We start from the raw sequence: 17,245 nt of genomic DNA, 5'->3' as shown, positions 1-17,245 counted from the left end.
CACGTTGGTCAACTTTGGTTGTTATAAATGTGCTCTTTAAATAACGTTTTAGTTAAAGCATAAGAAAAATCAGCTTTGTGCTCTTACTGTTATAGTTCAAGATATAGTCGCCCTAATACCTTGATCAAGGACAAAAACAAAATTTGGTATAGATAAACATCACAAAAACAAAGTGCTAAACTGATGTTCAAATTAACAGTTTTAGTTTTGTTCATTCTTATTTCTAATTTCAAAAGCTTTTAAAAGCTCTAGGTCTGGTCAATTCACTATACAAGACAGTAGATTACTATCAAGATATCAGCCAATCCACGCCACTTACATTTCTAGTGCTCGATCATGATTCGCTGAAAAGCGTCAACAAAAAGCACGTGTCGCCTTCTCGCTTGCCGTACTTAGTTCCGCTCTTATTTCACTGTTGTGGTGTTTCCCCGTGTATGCTGCCTGTCAACTGAGTGCAAGCGACTCGTAGTGAATTCCAGTTACTCATAGACCACATAGGAATAGTTCAAGAGTCTCACTGGGTCGACGAGCATGGAAGAAGACGGACACTGTGAGCAGGTACTTCTAGTCTTCATCCTCACCTTCCTGTATGAATTTACCGGTAACGAGCTCAGAAAACGGTTAGCATTAGCTGCACTGAACGTGTCACATCGTAGGAAAGTTGTCAATGTGGAGCAGCATGGTCAAATATGGCATATTGCACATAAACACAGCATCCAAACCGCTTTGTTTCGTGTTATCTGGAGTACTATGGTCCAACGAATGCAGTTCGCCCACGTATGTTTCAATATAAAGAGTGAACGGACTTCAGTGCAAAGCATGAGTGTGTCAGTAAACAGAGCAGTGACAGAAATGTAGTTCAAAGCGACAGCCTACTGCTCAAGTTGATGTTAAATTCCTCCAAAGAGGGTCAGAAGTGTTTTTAAACGCTATCGAAATATGTTTACGTGATTTTTGTCATTTTATTAACTCAGAACAGTTGATAGTTTCAACCAAACATGATGGCTGAGTTTTGGAAAATATATTTGAGTTGTTTTCTCCTTGCCACCCTGACTGTTCCTAGGAAGTGTCTGCAGGAGTGTTTGCCCCTAACCTAAATTAGAGCTGTTTCAGACCGAGATACGGTGATAAGAACTAAGTTTAACAACTTTTTGCGTTTTCAATTGTCATCAAGTTTAGGGTAGCATTAATACTGAAAGAGAAAGGGTTTGTTTGAGATGTACGGAAGTTGTATGACAGATATTATGTTACAGTTAAGGTATGATCATATTGTGGCCCTTTATAATGTCTCAATGTATTAACCTGGTTCTTCTGTTTACCTCTGATCACTTAGTAGTAGCTTTGAGTGGGTCAAATTTCTTCTGTTGGAAAGAAAAATGAAATTTCATAAAATCCACTTGCTTGCAGAAGATAGTCAAGTCACTTGGCACCCAATAACCAGCACTGTTTTGAACTGAAGTTTCACTGTATGTGAAATATTGAGTGTCTATTTAGCTAGTCTTTAAAACTTTCAAAATGGTGAAAACAGCCATTATGACCAGATAACTACAGAAGCGTATTGCATTCACTTGAAGAAAAAAACAACAACAACTCACAACTCAGGTTTTTCAGATTAATTTATTTTTCGGTTTGTTTTTTTGTGGTAATTATTTTTGTTTTTCTGATTAATATATTTTTATTGGTTTGTTTTTTGTTATAATTATTATATTGGTTTGTTTTTTGTTATAATTATTTCTGTTTTTATTTTTATTTTTTCTGTTTTCAGATTACTTTTTTCCTGTTTTTCGGAGTAATTTTTTCCTGAAGTATCGATATACTTAGAAATCCCGCAAGAACCTCAACCTGCTGTTTTTTGTAGTAATTTTTTCCTCCTGTTTTGAGGAATAATTTTTTTTCCTGAAGTATTGAGCTACTTCAAAATCCCGTGAAAACCTCCAACCTGCAGACGACTCCTGTGGATGTGTGGTGGCTCCTGTGTCCCGCACGTATCAGACATCCTGTTCGGCACATATGCCTTATTCTTTACTTTTGTTTTTTCATATACACAGACCTGGAGGGAATAAAGTAACTTTTACTTGTTCTCCCTTAAAACCAGCAAAATTCAAAATGCTGGGGGGGGGGGGGGGGGGGGGGTGGGGGATGGGGGATGGGGGATGGGGGCTGGGGGGCTGGCGGGCTGGCAGGCTGGCAGGCAAAAAAAAACCCTGTGGGCTACAAAGATCCATCCAGTAGAGCCATATGCCTTGGTCTCTTTTTTCTGTATGGTTTGTTACTCTTACTGACAACTGGATGTTTGTTAAATTTCACAGTGTTCCTTTTTATTTTTAAATTAAGAAATGCAAAAAAGACTTGTTTAAATGCTAACAATATTTTTTGTTGGTTAGTCATACTATAAAATGACTTAAAACTTATGTTCACAGTGAACAATGCAGAAGATAAATGTCGTCTCTCCCCCCCCCCCCCCCCCCCCCCCCCCCCAACAACAACAACAAAAAAAAATTGTACTCTAAATCACAATCACAGTATTGGTCTAATGAAATCGCAATAAGATTATTTTCCAAAATTGTTCAGCCCTAATAACAAGGAAGAATACATTTCAAATTTTGGATATTTGTTAATGCAGCTGCACAAACCCAAAGATGTAAACAACAACAATAACAAAACATGTTCAGCATTCCTATTGGCCCAGCTTTCTTTGTGTTAAATTTAGCAGAAGATTTCAGTTTCTTATCCATTTTTTTAACAGTTTCAGTGTTGGTTTAACCTGCAGCATGAAGCCTCTTGGGTCACAGTTTAAGTTCCATACTGTATAAAAAAGATTATGTTAAGCACTTCTCTCCTCACACACTGCCTGCTATGAGAAATTTGGTAAACACAGGTTTGCTCTTAGCATGTTGACAGCTTTATGGGCCCTGTGTGATTTATATTTAAGTAATAACAATAATCATTGTGGTGTTTATCAGGCTGTTCAGAGAAGCAGGCTTTGATGAGGGCAAAAATGAGAGCTCACCTCTGAAAATGTGAACCTCCATTACAGAAAATGCCCTGTAAATTAGCTCATTTCCAAGAGACTCATGATAAGGTTCATTACTTTGGTGAGATTTGAAGGATTACTGAGGCACTAATGTTTACATAATGCCAGTGATATGCAAGGTGGCCTCCAGGTCTAAGGATTTAGGTCCAATAATAGGCTACAGCATGTTTTCATAGGTATTAAACTAAATCTTCAACCTATTTTGCAGAAAGAGGTGCTGCTGATGGCAAAGGTTAATCCTTCTATTTATTCTAAATGGGAGACAACGTTTGTTTGGGTCATTGGTTTCAGACATACAACCTGACTCTGGGTGGGAAAAATGATCCTTTTGGTGCGTTTCTTTTTTGAAGGGTTTGCGCTTATCTCTGTCTGCTGCACAGCTGCTGGCCAATTTACTTCAAGTTTAAGAGGCTGGAAGCATCAGTTGTCAGATGTGCGTGCTTCAAAATCACTACAATGGTAATCAATTAAGGATAATTACGTTTGTTAACTTAAGGGCTGTTAACCACTTGATTAATTGACCAGTTACTGTCAAACTAATTTGCTCAATTCATCTTCTCAAATCTAGCAGTCAGAAGCCTTTTTTTGTTCAAGCAGTTCAAAGCCTCCAGGGTAACTTGCATTTAGCCACTGGTCGAGGTTTAGTCAGGTTTTATTCCGGCCTCATCTTGAAATTACAGAAAGAGTTTGGATGCCAACAATGCGTTCAAACAAAGTTTATTGCAGCTGCCAAAAGGATTTCTGATTCTGAAACATTTGGAGTTCACATCCAGGTAAAGCCCTGTCTCTGATATACTCAGCCTCCTCTTGTATTCTGTTTATGCTGTGAAGGATTAGGTTCAGAAGTTTACCTGCCTCATTCTTCTTGGACCTGATTTATTTAAGCTGCGTTAAGGACTGCAGTACTGAGATGTAATAGGGGTGTCAATATCGGTCATGTCAGCAGGTTGCGCTTCATTAATCTGTCTGATTGATCCAGCATCCATGTTGTTCGGTGACCTTGCTATGCACAAATGAAAACTGCAGCCGTGCCAGTGTTACCTGATCTACTACCTGCCCTGATTGATGGATCTGTGCTTGACTTATTGGCGGCTAAGGACAGAGACAAATGGGCGCTGGTGATGTGAGTGCTGAGGAGATGTTTGGGGTGTTTTGCCCCTGTTGTGTGCAAATTGCAGCTTAACGTTATATCTCATAAGCATTTAATAAGTGGAATACTTAAAAGAATACACTCAGTGATTGGTAGAAATTATTTGGTGGTTTTTGAAGTGTGATGCCCGCCTCCTCTTGGGGGCGCTAAAGAGTTCCAGAGTAGGCACGAGAAGAGGGACCAGAAAAAAAGCACAAAAAAAAGTCTCAACCCAGCAGTAAGTGCAGAAAGTCTGAAGACCAGTGTGCCGTTATTTTGAGATTATTTTCCCTGATTTTCTGTCTGCTATGTGGAGTGTGCTTGTTTGTGTGTGCTCGCACGTGTTAGTTTGTCTGTGGGGTGGAACTTTGCTGAGAACAATATAGAGAGCAGAGGAGAGTTGTGAAGGTGTGGCTGTCCCATAGACTGTATAAAACATGGACGTAGTCTCCCCGACGTCTCCCGTCTGTTTCTGAAACGGAAAATGAAGCACATTGGCTATAGCGGCCATATTGGTAGTGGCAAGGGCTTCGCCTACAGCTATAGGGCGCCTCTCAGTCACGTGACCTAGGCTGTGCCTCTTATTGGGGGAGCTCGGGATCTTAATATCCTCTGAACAGCATACATATTCTTAGACCAGAGGTTGCTGCTTGGGCTGTCCACACAGCTACAAGACAACACAAAATCTCTGCCCTGCACCCAAATATGACATGCGTGCTTCCCTCTCGGATAGGGTGTGCACCCACACATGTACACGCACACATGTACAAAATTTTATAACTTCCAGGCAGAAAAGCCAGAACTCCCAGTGTCCAAAGTGCAAAACATCCAGAAAATGTGTAAACAGTGTAGACAACTTAATCTACCCTAGTTTAGTACAGTGGTATACGTACATTTTTGGTACACTACCCCTTGCAGAGTGTTTAAAAGTATTAAAGACAAACGCTTTCTCTCATGCTGATTCTGCGTGTCTCGGAAAGCATACAGCATTTCTGTTTATATAAATCTTTTTGCTTAGGCGTAACCTGTTTCTTGTCAAATAGTCACTTCTGGTTTGTTGTTTTTTTCTAAAATGAGGGAGAAAATAAGAAAAATGGCAGAGCAACCAGTGTGCACTTTTGTTCTAAATAATAAACAGTATTTGCATAAAGATCAGTGACACAAACAAGACATGTTCATTAAATATAACTTGGTGAAGGACGTTGTTGAAGCTGTTATTGATCTTTTTTTTTAAATCAGTTTTATCGATTTGTAGTTGCAGCCCTGGGCTCTTTTTTTTTTTGTCTTTTATATGTTTTTTTGCTGTTCAGACTCAGATTTAGCTTGCTTGGATTATCACCTACAGATGAAATTTTAAGAAGTAAGTATATTCATTAGTTACACTCTCATTTGCATTTTAATTGACGGAACATAAATACTGTTAGAGTTATTGATAAATCACTCTGCTTGTAAACAAACAACAAGGAGAAGTCCGTGTCCTTCAGCAGTACCACGTCCGTTTATGATGCATCAGCTTAACAGCACAATACACTCACTTTCCACGAGCATATGGCCAACATTATCATTAAATGATTGTGAGTGGGGGGGAGTACGCCTGCTCTTAAAGCCCTCATACACAGTGCGCATTGTATTCCTAATTATAGCAGCATCCAGCGCTAAAGCAGATGAAAGCTCGTTCAGGAATATCAATGAGGTTTGTGTAAATGGCTGTTTATGGGAAGCATATGTCAATCATAGACTAAACAAATATTTTCTGTATAGAGGACACAGAGTTCAAAAACTTGCTTATGGGAGAAAAGATGCGGGGGCTGTTTGTAAGCCTGTACCTCCATTTAAAAGCAAATAGGAAATCTGCAAAACCTGAGTGCCAAAAAACAGAACTGAATGTGGCAAAGCAAAGGTAGATCTATCATGTATAGATGATAAAGTGCACCCACTAGGGATATTAAAGTACACACATTTGCATTCCTATATTGAACTGCATGATTCTGCATTTCAAAGAGGCTCCCAGATGATCACTAAAGGAAGATTTATGTCTATTAAATCCAAAGCATCAATGGAGACATCAGAAGTAAGCTGTTTTGAGTCTAGGCTTGATACAGCTGAAGTTTTTCCTTCCCCTTAAAGTGATACTCTGGGATGGAACAAGTTGGGTCCTATCACAAGGTTTAGGGCAGAAATTACCCCTACAGCAGTGATTTTGTGCAGCAGAAGCCCAGAGCGCTCGTACCAAAGACCCCCTCCCTGCTCCTCTGCCGGTTTCCTCTGCACTCAGACGGGGACATTTTTTACTTGACCAAAAACACAAAGAAGCGGACTCCCACCGAAAAAATCTGATATCGGTCTGCATTCACGCTTTGTTAAGAGAATTTTCAGCGCGTTACTTTCACACAAAAATTCAGCTAAATAAGGCTCTAGTTCTCATCGTGTCTCTTCGTCCTGGCAGACTACCTGTGTTTGTTTATATCTGGCACGCCGCGGACTGACACTAAGCGGCGAACGCCTCGTAGCCAGCTGTGGCTCTGCAGTGGAGGTAGTGCCATTTTACGACACGATGAGAACTAGAGCCTTATTTAGCTGTGTTTTTGTGTGAAAGTAACATGCTGAAAATTCTCTAAATAAAGCGTGAATGCAGACTGATATCAGATTTTTTCAGTGGGAGTCCGTTTATTTGTGTTTTTGGTCAAGTAAAAAATGGCCCCGTCTGAGTGCAGAGAAACCAGCAGAGGAGCAGGGAGGGGGTGTTTGGTGCATGTGCCCTGGGCTTCTGCTGCACAAAAACACTGCTGTAGGGGTAATTTTTGCCCTAAACCTTGTGATAGGACCCAACTTGTTCCATCCCGGAGTATCACTTTAAAGTTTCTGATCAATCCTGTTATCTATTCATGGGACTCTGTACTTGTCTGCATCACAGCTTTTACCCAGCCCTGTGCTTAAAAATGTCATGTTTCTTCCTTGATTGTTATTTTCTGTTTGTTTTTCATTAAACGCCGTGCCCCTAACATTTCTCATGTCTGATGTCGAAGAGCTCCAGCACTATTTTGATTCTATCTGCTTAAATCTGTCCGACTAGACCTGACCTGCCAGAGGCCTTGTTACTAAACTTAGCTCAGTAGATGACACCACAGTGAGAACATTTCCAGACTTCTGCAGCAAATTGTTTTTGTCCCTCTTGGGTTGAGGAAAGGTGAAGTTTCTCATTATGAGATGTTTTGTTGGACCTTGAGGGAATTCTGGAGCTGAGCGGAGGAAAAGATGAGGGAGGTGAGAGGATGCTATCTCAACAAAGCAATAATCTTAAGTTTGGCTCATATAGAGCTTTATGACACAGGATAATAAAGGAAGCAAATGGAAAATTGCTTCAGCTATGGATATTATAGATATAGAATCCCTCTTTCAGGATAGACATGAGCAGAGGTGTCGTGTCTCGGCCTGTCAGGATTATTCTTTCTGGCATAACAGCTAATGCATTATTCTGCTCCTTATTATTATCACCAAGAATGTTCCCAGACTCAGCCACGGAAAAAAATATTATTATCTTATGAGCTCATTTTTAGTTATCATGAATGAACAAGAAATTGTACTTGATGTCATCAGGTTGTTCTTTGTGTTGCTTTAAAGGGATAGTTCAGTTTTTTTGAAGTGGGGTTGTATGAGCTCTATGTGACCACTGAGGACATTAGATACAGTAGAAAGTTGTCTCCTCTCCCTCAGTAAGACACAAACTGTAATCGATGGTGATGAGGAAATAGACGCTAACAGGGAAAGACCGTACCAAATTCAGAGGCTATTTTCTCTGCCTACAAGAACTATAACCAAAAAGTAATACCACAGTTTAAGAGTACGCTACATAAAATATTTTTTGGTGATGTTTCCCCTGTATTCCTTTCAGTCGCCATCTGTAGCAGCTCCTCTTCTGTGTGCTCCGGTTCATACAGGTATCCTTTTGGTTCCAAAGTGAATGAAACTTCATTGTCGCTGTCATAGTCACTCATTTTGAATTTCCTACACTGCCTCACAATCCTTAGTGTACAAACAAAAGAATTACAATACTTGATCAAACTTACACGAGGCTACAACTGGCGCCTGAAGCATAGCTTGTTTACATTCCCTACAGCTGAAAGGAGGAGGGGGGACGGAGCGCACTAGCGCTGCGCGGAAGGACACATGACCAGTTAGTTAGGTCCAGATAAATGTTTATATTTCCGAAGACTTAATGCACTTAAAAAAATATTTTATGTAGCGTACTCTTAAACTGTGGTTTTACTTTTTGATTATAGTTCTTGTAGGCAGAGAAAACAGCCTTTGAATTTGGTACCGTCTGTCTCTGTTAGCGCCTATTTCCTCGTCACCATCGATTACAGTTTGTGTCTTACTGAGGGAGAGGAGACACCTTTCTACTGTGTCTAATGTTCTCAGTGGTCACATAGAGCCCATACAACCCCACTTCAAAAAAACTGAACTATCCCTTTAAGCTCAGAACTTATAATTACACTCGAGAGGTTACAACCAATCAGTACCAAGTATTACACACAGCCCTTAATAAGCTTAATTATGAGGAGTAATGCCTCTGAATTTCTAGCACAAAAAGTCTTGTAACTTTCAAAGTACATTATATTTTTAAGTCACCCGGAAGAAATTGTTTCTTTTAACTGAGACCCCTTTTTAAGTACAAGCTGTTTGCCACTGTTGCTTTACCAGAGGAGAAAAATGATAAAATCCCCCCACAGTTATGGGTACATTAATGACGTAATTTCACATTTGCTTTTGACCAGCACAGAAGGAACCTTTCAGTTACTTTAATTTCATTTAATTATATCTAATTGAACAATTACCTATGAGTGTCGCTACAGCTGGGTTTCAATCATACAGATATTTATAGAGGCGCCCACTGTTCCTGATTTGTGCTTGATTCAAAGAAAAGAAAAGAAAAGAAAAAAAGAAAAGAAAAGCACCTTGATGTGACAATTGCATGGAGAAAATTTATAAAAAGTTTTTATTAGAGAAATGAAACAAAACTTTACTCAATGAAAATGATCAAAATGAGTCCATTTTTTTAATTTGGTACAAAAAAAAAGAGCAACAAAAGTTCAATTACAGCCACTGTTTATCTCCTTTCAGATGAAGACATCAGACTGACACAGTGACTTCATTTAAGTAACCTTCCAAATCGAGGTCTCATGTTCCCTTCTGCTTTGCTTTATTCAAACAGCTGATAAAAATAAATCTACTACTTCAGTTTTAACGTCTCCTTCCTTTCTGGGACAGAAATAAACTCTCTTAAATGACAGTATGGGAGCATGTGCGCTGTACTCTTCCCCTGAGGCTGAAAAGATAGAGCACTCAGTCATACTCCAGGTGCCACATGGGATATGTTGTAGTCTTACGTATGTAACACAGAGAATGAAGAAAAATGTCACTGTGACCTTGCAGTTCGCACATGGGAAAAAACAGAGGCACAATTTTAGTTTCAGGACATGGCCTGGTGCTTGAAAACAGGTTTGTCCTCATCGCAAACACTGACCTTTAATAAAAACACTGTGTTTACCTCAGGCAGACTGAATCACCGTTAAAACACCTCTCTACTATTTCCTCCATCAGCCCCGTGGTCGCTCATTTAGGCTCTGTGGCTCTTTCTGCTTTGGGGTAAATCTCCTCTTCAGATCTCATTGGATGCTGATCTGATGTGAATTCCTCAAAAGGTGTGAAGTCAATTAATTTCATACTCCAGTAATTCTGGAAGCTGGTTTGACTTTGACAAGTGGAGGAGTGGTGGGTGTACTTTTCTTATAATCCAGTGTGTTAGTGCAGTGTTTATAGCAGAAAATGATCCAGACATGCCTGACTTTTCTGAGACATAAGCTGAACAACACTCTTTATTCTGCTTTAATTACCCGATCATCTGAGGATGACATTGAATCAGCTCTGAAGGATGCTCTATTCCTTCACTTTCTATCAGGCGCTGGTTTGATTTCATTTGAGTGTGTGGAGTTAACCGTCTCTTCAGGATCAGCTGATCAGCAGATGCCATGTTGTCCTGTGAGAATGTCATCTACATACGTCAAGCTGATGAGAACAGGAATTAGATTTTGTTTTGGATTCCAGAGTCTTTGTGTCCCAGGTCTCTTCAGATTTTATAAGTTTCCATCTGTCTGTCCTACTTTACTGGTCTGATTGAGCTTTGCCTGTTTGTAGGATTGTAGGAGGAGTAACACAAAGTAAACTATTTATTATAACATGTTTCATCCAGGACATATCTTGTAGAAGGCTTGTTGTTGAAGTCATTATAGAATTAAATCATGAATAAATTAAATAAGTTGAGAAAAGTCTGGCTTGTTTCTGTGACTTCTGATGAAAGAAAGCAGCCGATCAGCTGCCAGGACACTTTAAATGACTCCAGCTCCAGGATACAACTCTGTCAGATCTCTGTGTCTAAATCAGCCAGACATCTGGTTTAATGTGTGAAAGGATTAGACTGAATTTCCTCTCTTTGGAGAAAGTGCTGGAATCAGAGGTAGGTGAACTCAACCTGCAATTTTAAACATTTATTTTTTTTGCCTGTGAATGTTTCACCTCCTCCATGAATATGTCTTGAAATGAAAAGAAAATAACTAGCTTTTCTGCCTAATCTATCACTAAAACATAATAAATGACGGGTAATTTCTCTGAGTTGATGGTAGTTATGTAATTTGGACACAAAAGTAAGAAATAATGCCTTTTTATGGAAGGAAAAGATCTTGTTACTCAGAGGTTATAGAGGAGGGTAAGTACTGCATTCATCTACTTTGCCAGCTTAATGAACGTAGAAGCTACACTGCAAAAAAACTGAAATCTTATCAAATGATTTTATTTTTCTTATTTAAGTAAAAATTTCCTTGTTATACATGATATGAGCGGCATTCAACTTGAAATTAGACATTTTTCTGGACTGCTCAGGTGAATGTGGCTCAAGTCTAAACAAGCATCCTCAGTGAGTGGTGGCTGTATTTAGGATATTCAGTGGCTAAAAATAACAATGAGTAGATTTATAAATGTGCTGAATCAGCTGAGAGGAACCTGAGCTGTGGAGTCTGAAGCTACAGATTCAGTCTGATGTTAAAACTTCCTGTCTGACTTTACTGTGTGTTTGGTTCTTTGTCAGAGTCTGAACCCTGTCTCTGATGGTGGCCTCGGTTTACCTGGGAGACCACTGACAGCTGTTGGACAGAGAATGAGGAGTGACATGGTCGATTAAGGAGCTGGATTTAGCTCGGCCTGACCGGCTGATCAATGCGGTCCTATTTGAAGCGGGGCAGGCTAGAGACCAGACTAATAAAGATGCTACTAAGAGCAACCCCTGGGCCAGGCTGCCAATACGTCTACCTCCTACATCGATTCTCATTACTGTTAATGCTTTCCTTTGTGGTGGGAGCAGGATACTGAGGAGGGTGAGGGTGTGGTTGGAGATTTGGCTGGAGATGCAGTCTCTAAATTATGACCCTCCAGGCTTCCTTCATCACTCAGCATCAGTCTTCAACAAAACATTGTCTAAAGTAGGAATGCACAGATAGGAACATTTTGGCTGAAATCAATATCAAATATTGATATTGCTGTTTTGGTCGATCACCAGTGTTTACCAATATCAATATTGGTAACCAAAAAAATAATAATAACAATAATGAGATGATGTGTCGCAGTAGTTCAGAGAGAAAGAGCAGCACCAATACATCTAAAACTGGAGACAAAGAAGAACGCTTTAACAAAGGACTTAAAAAATGGCTTAAATAAAAACAACAGTGTTTGCATGAATAATTTTGATTGGTTGGTGACTGATCATGTTGCCTTGGCATAACATTTTATGTATGTATTTAATTTGGAAAACTGCTTCTCTTTAACTGTCATATTTTATTGTACATTGTACTTTTTCTTTCCTTTCTTCATTTATTAATTTTGTAATTTTACAAAAGCCTCCTGTGTACAAGTGTTATAAATTAGCACCTGAGCTAAATCACTTAAAATAATGCACCTGGTTTGTCCAATGTAATTGTTAAGTCCGTATCAAATAAACAATAAATAAAAAAAAAATACAATAATTGTGAGATAAGACAACAATGGGGAGGATCAAGGCTGGAGCGCTACAGATGAACATGATCAAAAAAGTATGTTTTGTCTGTTTTTTGGAGCAAAAACAGGAAGAGAGACATGAAAGAAGAGAGTCCACTCTTCTCAGGTAGTTTTGGTGTTTGCATAGTCATAGAAAACATTTTTTGTGTCTTGAAAGATCATTCATGCCCTGAAAATGGCTGGAAGCTAATGAGTAAATACCCCCCCCACTTTTACACATTGGCCGATGTCGATATGTTAAAAAAATTATCAACATGTGCCGATACTGATATTGATGCCGATATATCTTGCATCCCTAGTCGAAAGCCTTCATTCTTTATAACCTATACAGTTAGAAAAAGAAACCCTTTGGGGTTATTTAAATCTTCTGAAATGATAAACTTCTTGGTGTTTGTGCTGCACAACCTGTTTCAGTGCCTTAACTCTGTCCCTAACAGGGTTCAAAAGGGTCTGGCACTCCCCTTGAAGCGTTACCTGACACATTAAGGGGGAACTCTGAAAATTTTCAGATTTGTAATGCGTCTGTTCCCGAGCTGAGATGGAACTGATTTTTAATGAGCCTTGCTTGATATTGGAGCTTGTTTCAGCACCATGGATAGCACTGTTTGTTGTGTGTGACGTTACAGTACGCTGCCTCACCTGAACGGAGGCTATATTTGCACTGGTGAATTAACTTACTACATACCTTTGTGGGGGATTTCACCAGCTGTTTAAGTCTAGCCAGCTGCTTTATTTCTGTAAAACTTAAGTGAGGGGGAAAGTTAGAGATTTGGGAGCCAGGAAAGCTGCCACTGCCACATTGATCTGAACAGTTGACATGATACAGTTCAATAAGTTGCGCAGAGGGATGTCCTGTGGTATAGAAGGATTATTTGTTTATCAACAACGGTGGATAAGCGCGCAACTAGGGTGCTCAAGCACTGCGGAGTATAATGGTTTGTCAACCGATATGGAGGAGTTAACCACCAAAAAACACATTTTTTAACTTAACGTCATCACTTTGAGGGATGGCAAAATGCTCCCAGGTTTGTGAAATAGCAGTGAGTGGACAGAAGAGATCAGCAAGTGGACAGATGTTAGGTGGACAGACGATTTTAGCAGAGAAACCAGCGTGTACCCAGAGAGGAAACACAACTCTCACTCGATGCACTACATTACCTGTGGACACTAATCAGACTGTAACAGACCAGGATGTAAACATCGTTTTATAATCTCTAATTTTGCTTTGGTCATAAAACCTGTTTCTGTTAATCACAATTTAAAGGTTCACTCATTATTCACTGTCCATATTGAGTCCATGTTTGGTCAGAACCTCAGCCCCAAACCAACTTTTTCATTGAATAAGCAAAGTTAAATCTGTATTTTGAGTATCGGCAGTTATTATTGCTTGTTTGCAGTCAAACCTCAATAACTGAGGTTGGATAAAGAATACACATTCAATTAAACACACGCAGACGTCGCTGGTGTATCAGTGTGAAGTGTAACCCTGTTAACTGGTGACTTTCTGCCTTTAATCACAGCTGCTGTTGGCTGAAAGTAACCAGTTTGCAAAGTTGCTATTAACGTCAAAACACCGGTTGCGCTGTAACAGTCGAAACTTTACAGAAGTTGCCTCTATTGTGTAGTATTGTTTTTGACAGCTGTCCACAGAAAAAACGCACATTTTGATGCTTCTAAGAGGTTGAATTTAGTGTTTAAAAAACGCTAACTCGTCTGATTGAATGCGCTAAATGCTGCTTCTGCAGTCGAGATGCATGCACATCTTAATGATGAGGTAGACTGATAATCCCTCTATTTTTAATGCTTTAAATCTGACCGCACTTAAGCCAAAATAACTTTTCCATCTGCAGAGGACACTTTGCAGAGATTTTCTGTCCATTCTGCATGTTGTTAAAGGATTTGATTCATCACACTGTGTTCATAGTTACTGTGAATTTTAGCAACTTGTGAAAAATTCCCTGACAAGTTGTGGATTGCTGCTATTGTGCCTATATGAAATTTTAAATACAGTATTAGGCAATTGCTATTATTGTAGTGGGATTTATTTCTCTGTAAACCTGTTATTGGCCACATATGGGTAATAAAATATGTGCTTACATGTGAGGTGAAAAGTTGTGGTGCACATGATAAAAAATAGGGTTCCCCCAAAGGCCACTGTGTAATTCGAACCCTGGTTACTAAGAATAATGAACGTAAAGGTACTACTTTAATTTTTTTTCAACAGGTTTAGTTTCATTTTCTCCTTTTATGTTCCATAGGTTTGAAGATGAAGCCAAAGCTCTGTGACGTCGCCTGCTCTGGATTTCAGTGGCCTGGTGCAAAGAATAATCAAATTAATGACTGCAACAGCTTAAGAAGTAAGACCTCATTTTATCCTCAGTCCATCTGGTGAGAATACAGACACAGATCCACCACAAACACCTGTAATGTTTTTTTATGATTTGTAGAAGATTTAGAGAGGCTCAAAGGAACTGAAGACGTCCTTCATTCGAGGGGAAGCTCTTGAAGTATTTTTCTTGCTGTTCTTTGTTGTCTCAAAGGCTCAAGTGTTGCTTCCTCTCAGGCTGTTATCACTGGAGTCTGACTTCAGATTTAGCTGCAGATAACAGCAATTCTACCTCCTGTAATTGCTCAGTTGCCTAAGAACTACTGGCTACAGGAGATGAGGACGGCAAATATATCCCTAAGTCTACATTCAGTGAAAAGACAAATTCACATATGAAAGTGTTACCTGTTTTCACATCCTGCAGAAAGTTTTTCTCACTGGCATGATTTCCTGATTCTGTTTATATTCAAGGACCACCATTATATTTCTTTGAATTACAGTCTTACAGTAAAAAATTGCCCATCTCTCTTCAAACGCTATAATTCTCAGATATATAATTCTCCTGTGATATAAAAAGAAACATTTCTGTTTCCATGTCTTATCATTATCCCTCTAAGTAACCAGCAGGTTTCCAGGAGAAAAAGATGCTGGCAGCTTTGCACGCTTAATGGCAACAGATCAAATACTAATTCTCAAGACTGTGTCCAAAACACAATCAAGCTAATTTACCGAGGAGAGAGGTCAACAAATCCTGTTGCTTCGTGTGTCAAGCCAGATTCATTAGTATGAGTAGTTAGCCACTGTCATAATCAAACCGAGGAGGAACCTGATAATGTTAATTAGAGCTGTGTATTGGGAGGAATCTGGAAACGATACAGGAGTGATGATATGATTTATTGGGACACTGGTTGCAACATCCCTTGTGTTAAATACAAAAACAAACAGCAGGACTGAGTGATCTTTTGAATAGGGTGAAGATGTGATGTGAGTCATACCCATAGACTGTCCAAAGAGAACACAGCATGGCGCCGCCATTTACTATTGTACGGTTTTGAAGCCAAAATACCCCAGTCACAGGCGCCGCCATTGGCAGCCATTGTGTAGCCAAAGTCTCCGCAGTAGAGGTGACAAGAGAAGCTTAGTGGAGCGTGGTGACAAAAATAATATATATATTTTTTCTTTTGAGAGTCTGATCTCTTCTTGACTCTACCTCCCGACATATTTTACAATCCCCCCAATAAAACCTCAAGAACGGTAGCTGTCAGTCATCGTTGAACGTGATGTTGAACCTCGTTTCTAACCTCTTATAACCAATGAAAAAACTTCTCAGAGAAAAGGGGACTTTAAAACAAGGCAGCCCAATAAAATCTTCAAATCACCACAACAATCAGTTGTGAGAAACATTTCTACGAGGTGTATTCATTTTTTGAAGTTTGACCACAGCCCATCTGGAATGGCTGAGGAGAAGGAGTTTTTGACCTATATTGCAGCCAGCCACCAGGGGGAGCAGTTTTTGTGGCTACCTCACTTCAAGCTGAGCAAGGTGACGTCCATTTTTTCTTTACAGTCTATGGTTATACAACCTTTGTTCTTGTTAAGAGACCTTTGTGGTAGGGATGGGTACCAAATTAGGTACTTTTATAGGTCCCGACCGAATTCTGTCAAAAGTACCAGGTATCGATTGACGTAAAATCAAAAGGTACCATGTTTAGGTACCTAAATGCATCCTCGTGAATCGGAGGCAGTGGGAGAGTGGGTGATTTTCCGTGCTGGACATGAACACAGCATTCCAGGGTTATAAATTGAAGAATAGTATGTTCAATAAAAAATAATTTACATTTTATTATTTAAAAAATTAATACTTTTTTCCACAAAAACACAAAAAAGTATCGAAAATTGGTACAGTTGAGTACCGATACAGTGCCAGGTACTGGGAGTCGGTACCATATTGTTTCAAATGTGAAAGGTACCCATCCCTACTTTGTGGACACAAAATAAAAATCTTAAAAGGAACTGCTATTTTCAGTTTTTCTTCCAAATATGACGGTTTCATCTAAAGTAAACATTTGGCTGAGTCAAAGAAGACTTAGAACTAGTGCTTTGGACATTTAACTCATGAGATAAATGTGCACGAAGATGAAGAATCATCTGAGAAGCAGTCAGCTGTAAGATGCGATGAGCACTTTTTCTGCCATCCTTCATTAATATCATATTCAGTGTACTGATGCTGTTGTCTCAGAGTTTTCCTGAGAGCAGCTTGCACATCTCACAGTGCAACAGCTAAACCACACACTGAAACAGAGATGCTTTCCAGACAAATGTTTGTCAGGCTTTTAGCGGTCATTACTCGGAACAGCTATTTGACATTTAAGAGCAGCTTAGACACCTCTGTGTGTCTGACCTGCAGAGGATATTACCTGTTATTGAGTTTCCAGTGCAGACATTTTACAGAGCAGAACAAATCACTGACAATTCAAAACTGAACAAACCTACGGAGCAATGTTCACTCGAGCGTTCTGTGCATTTACTGCCACTATTTTTATTTTTTTCCTCTCATCTGTTCTGAAAGGTCGACACTTAAGTGCTGCACTGCAAAAGGAAAAGCATATATTAGGGGTGTTGGAGGAATGTTCTGAGCTCCAAATGCTGGTGT

At 39.5% G+C, this 17,245-nt stretch overlaps 1 protein-coding gene across 2 annotated transcripts in view; it reads left to right on the top strand.

Moving 5' to 3' along the window:
• Positions 1–405: 405 nt before the first annotated feature.
• LOC141793342 (ecto-NOX disulfide-thiol exchanger 2-like) overlaps positions 406–17,245 on the top strand; it is a 159,521-nt gene continuing 142,681 nt past the window's right edge. Inside the window, exons 1-2 of one of the 2 annotated variants that reach the window (XM_074673964.1) lie at positions 406–558; positions 14,525–14,623. The gene's annotated coding sequence lies outside the window, so the exon portion shown is untranslated. The remainder of the gene's footprint in view (positions 559–14,524; positions 14,624–17,245) is intronic. The other variant, XM_074673966.1, reaches the window with a different exon arrangement.

The sequence above is a fragment of the Halichoeres trimaculatus genome, unplaced genomic scaffold (assembly GCF_033239565.1).
Source record: "Halichoeres trimaculatus isolate MK-OKI-2021-1 unplaced genomic scaffold, fHalTri1.1 fHalTri1_scaffold_7, whole genome shotgun sequence".
NCBI lineage: Eukaryota > Metazoa > Chordata > Actinopteri > Labriformes > Labridae > Halichoeres > Halichoeres trimaculatus.
This window is presented reverse-complemented; position numbering and strand designations above follow the sequence as displayed.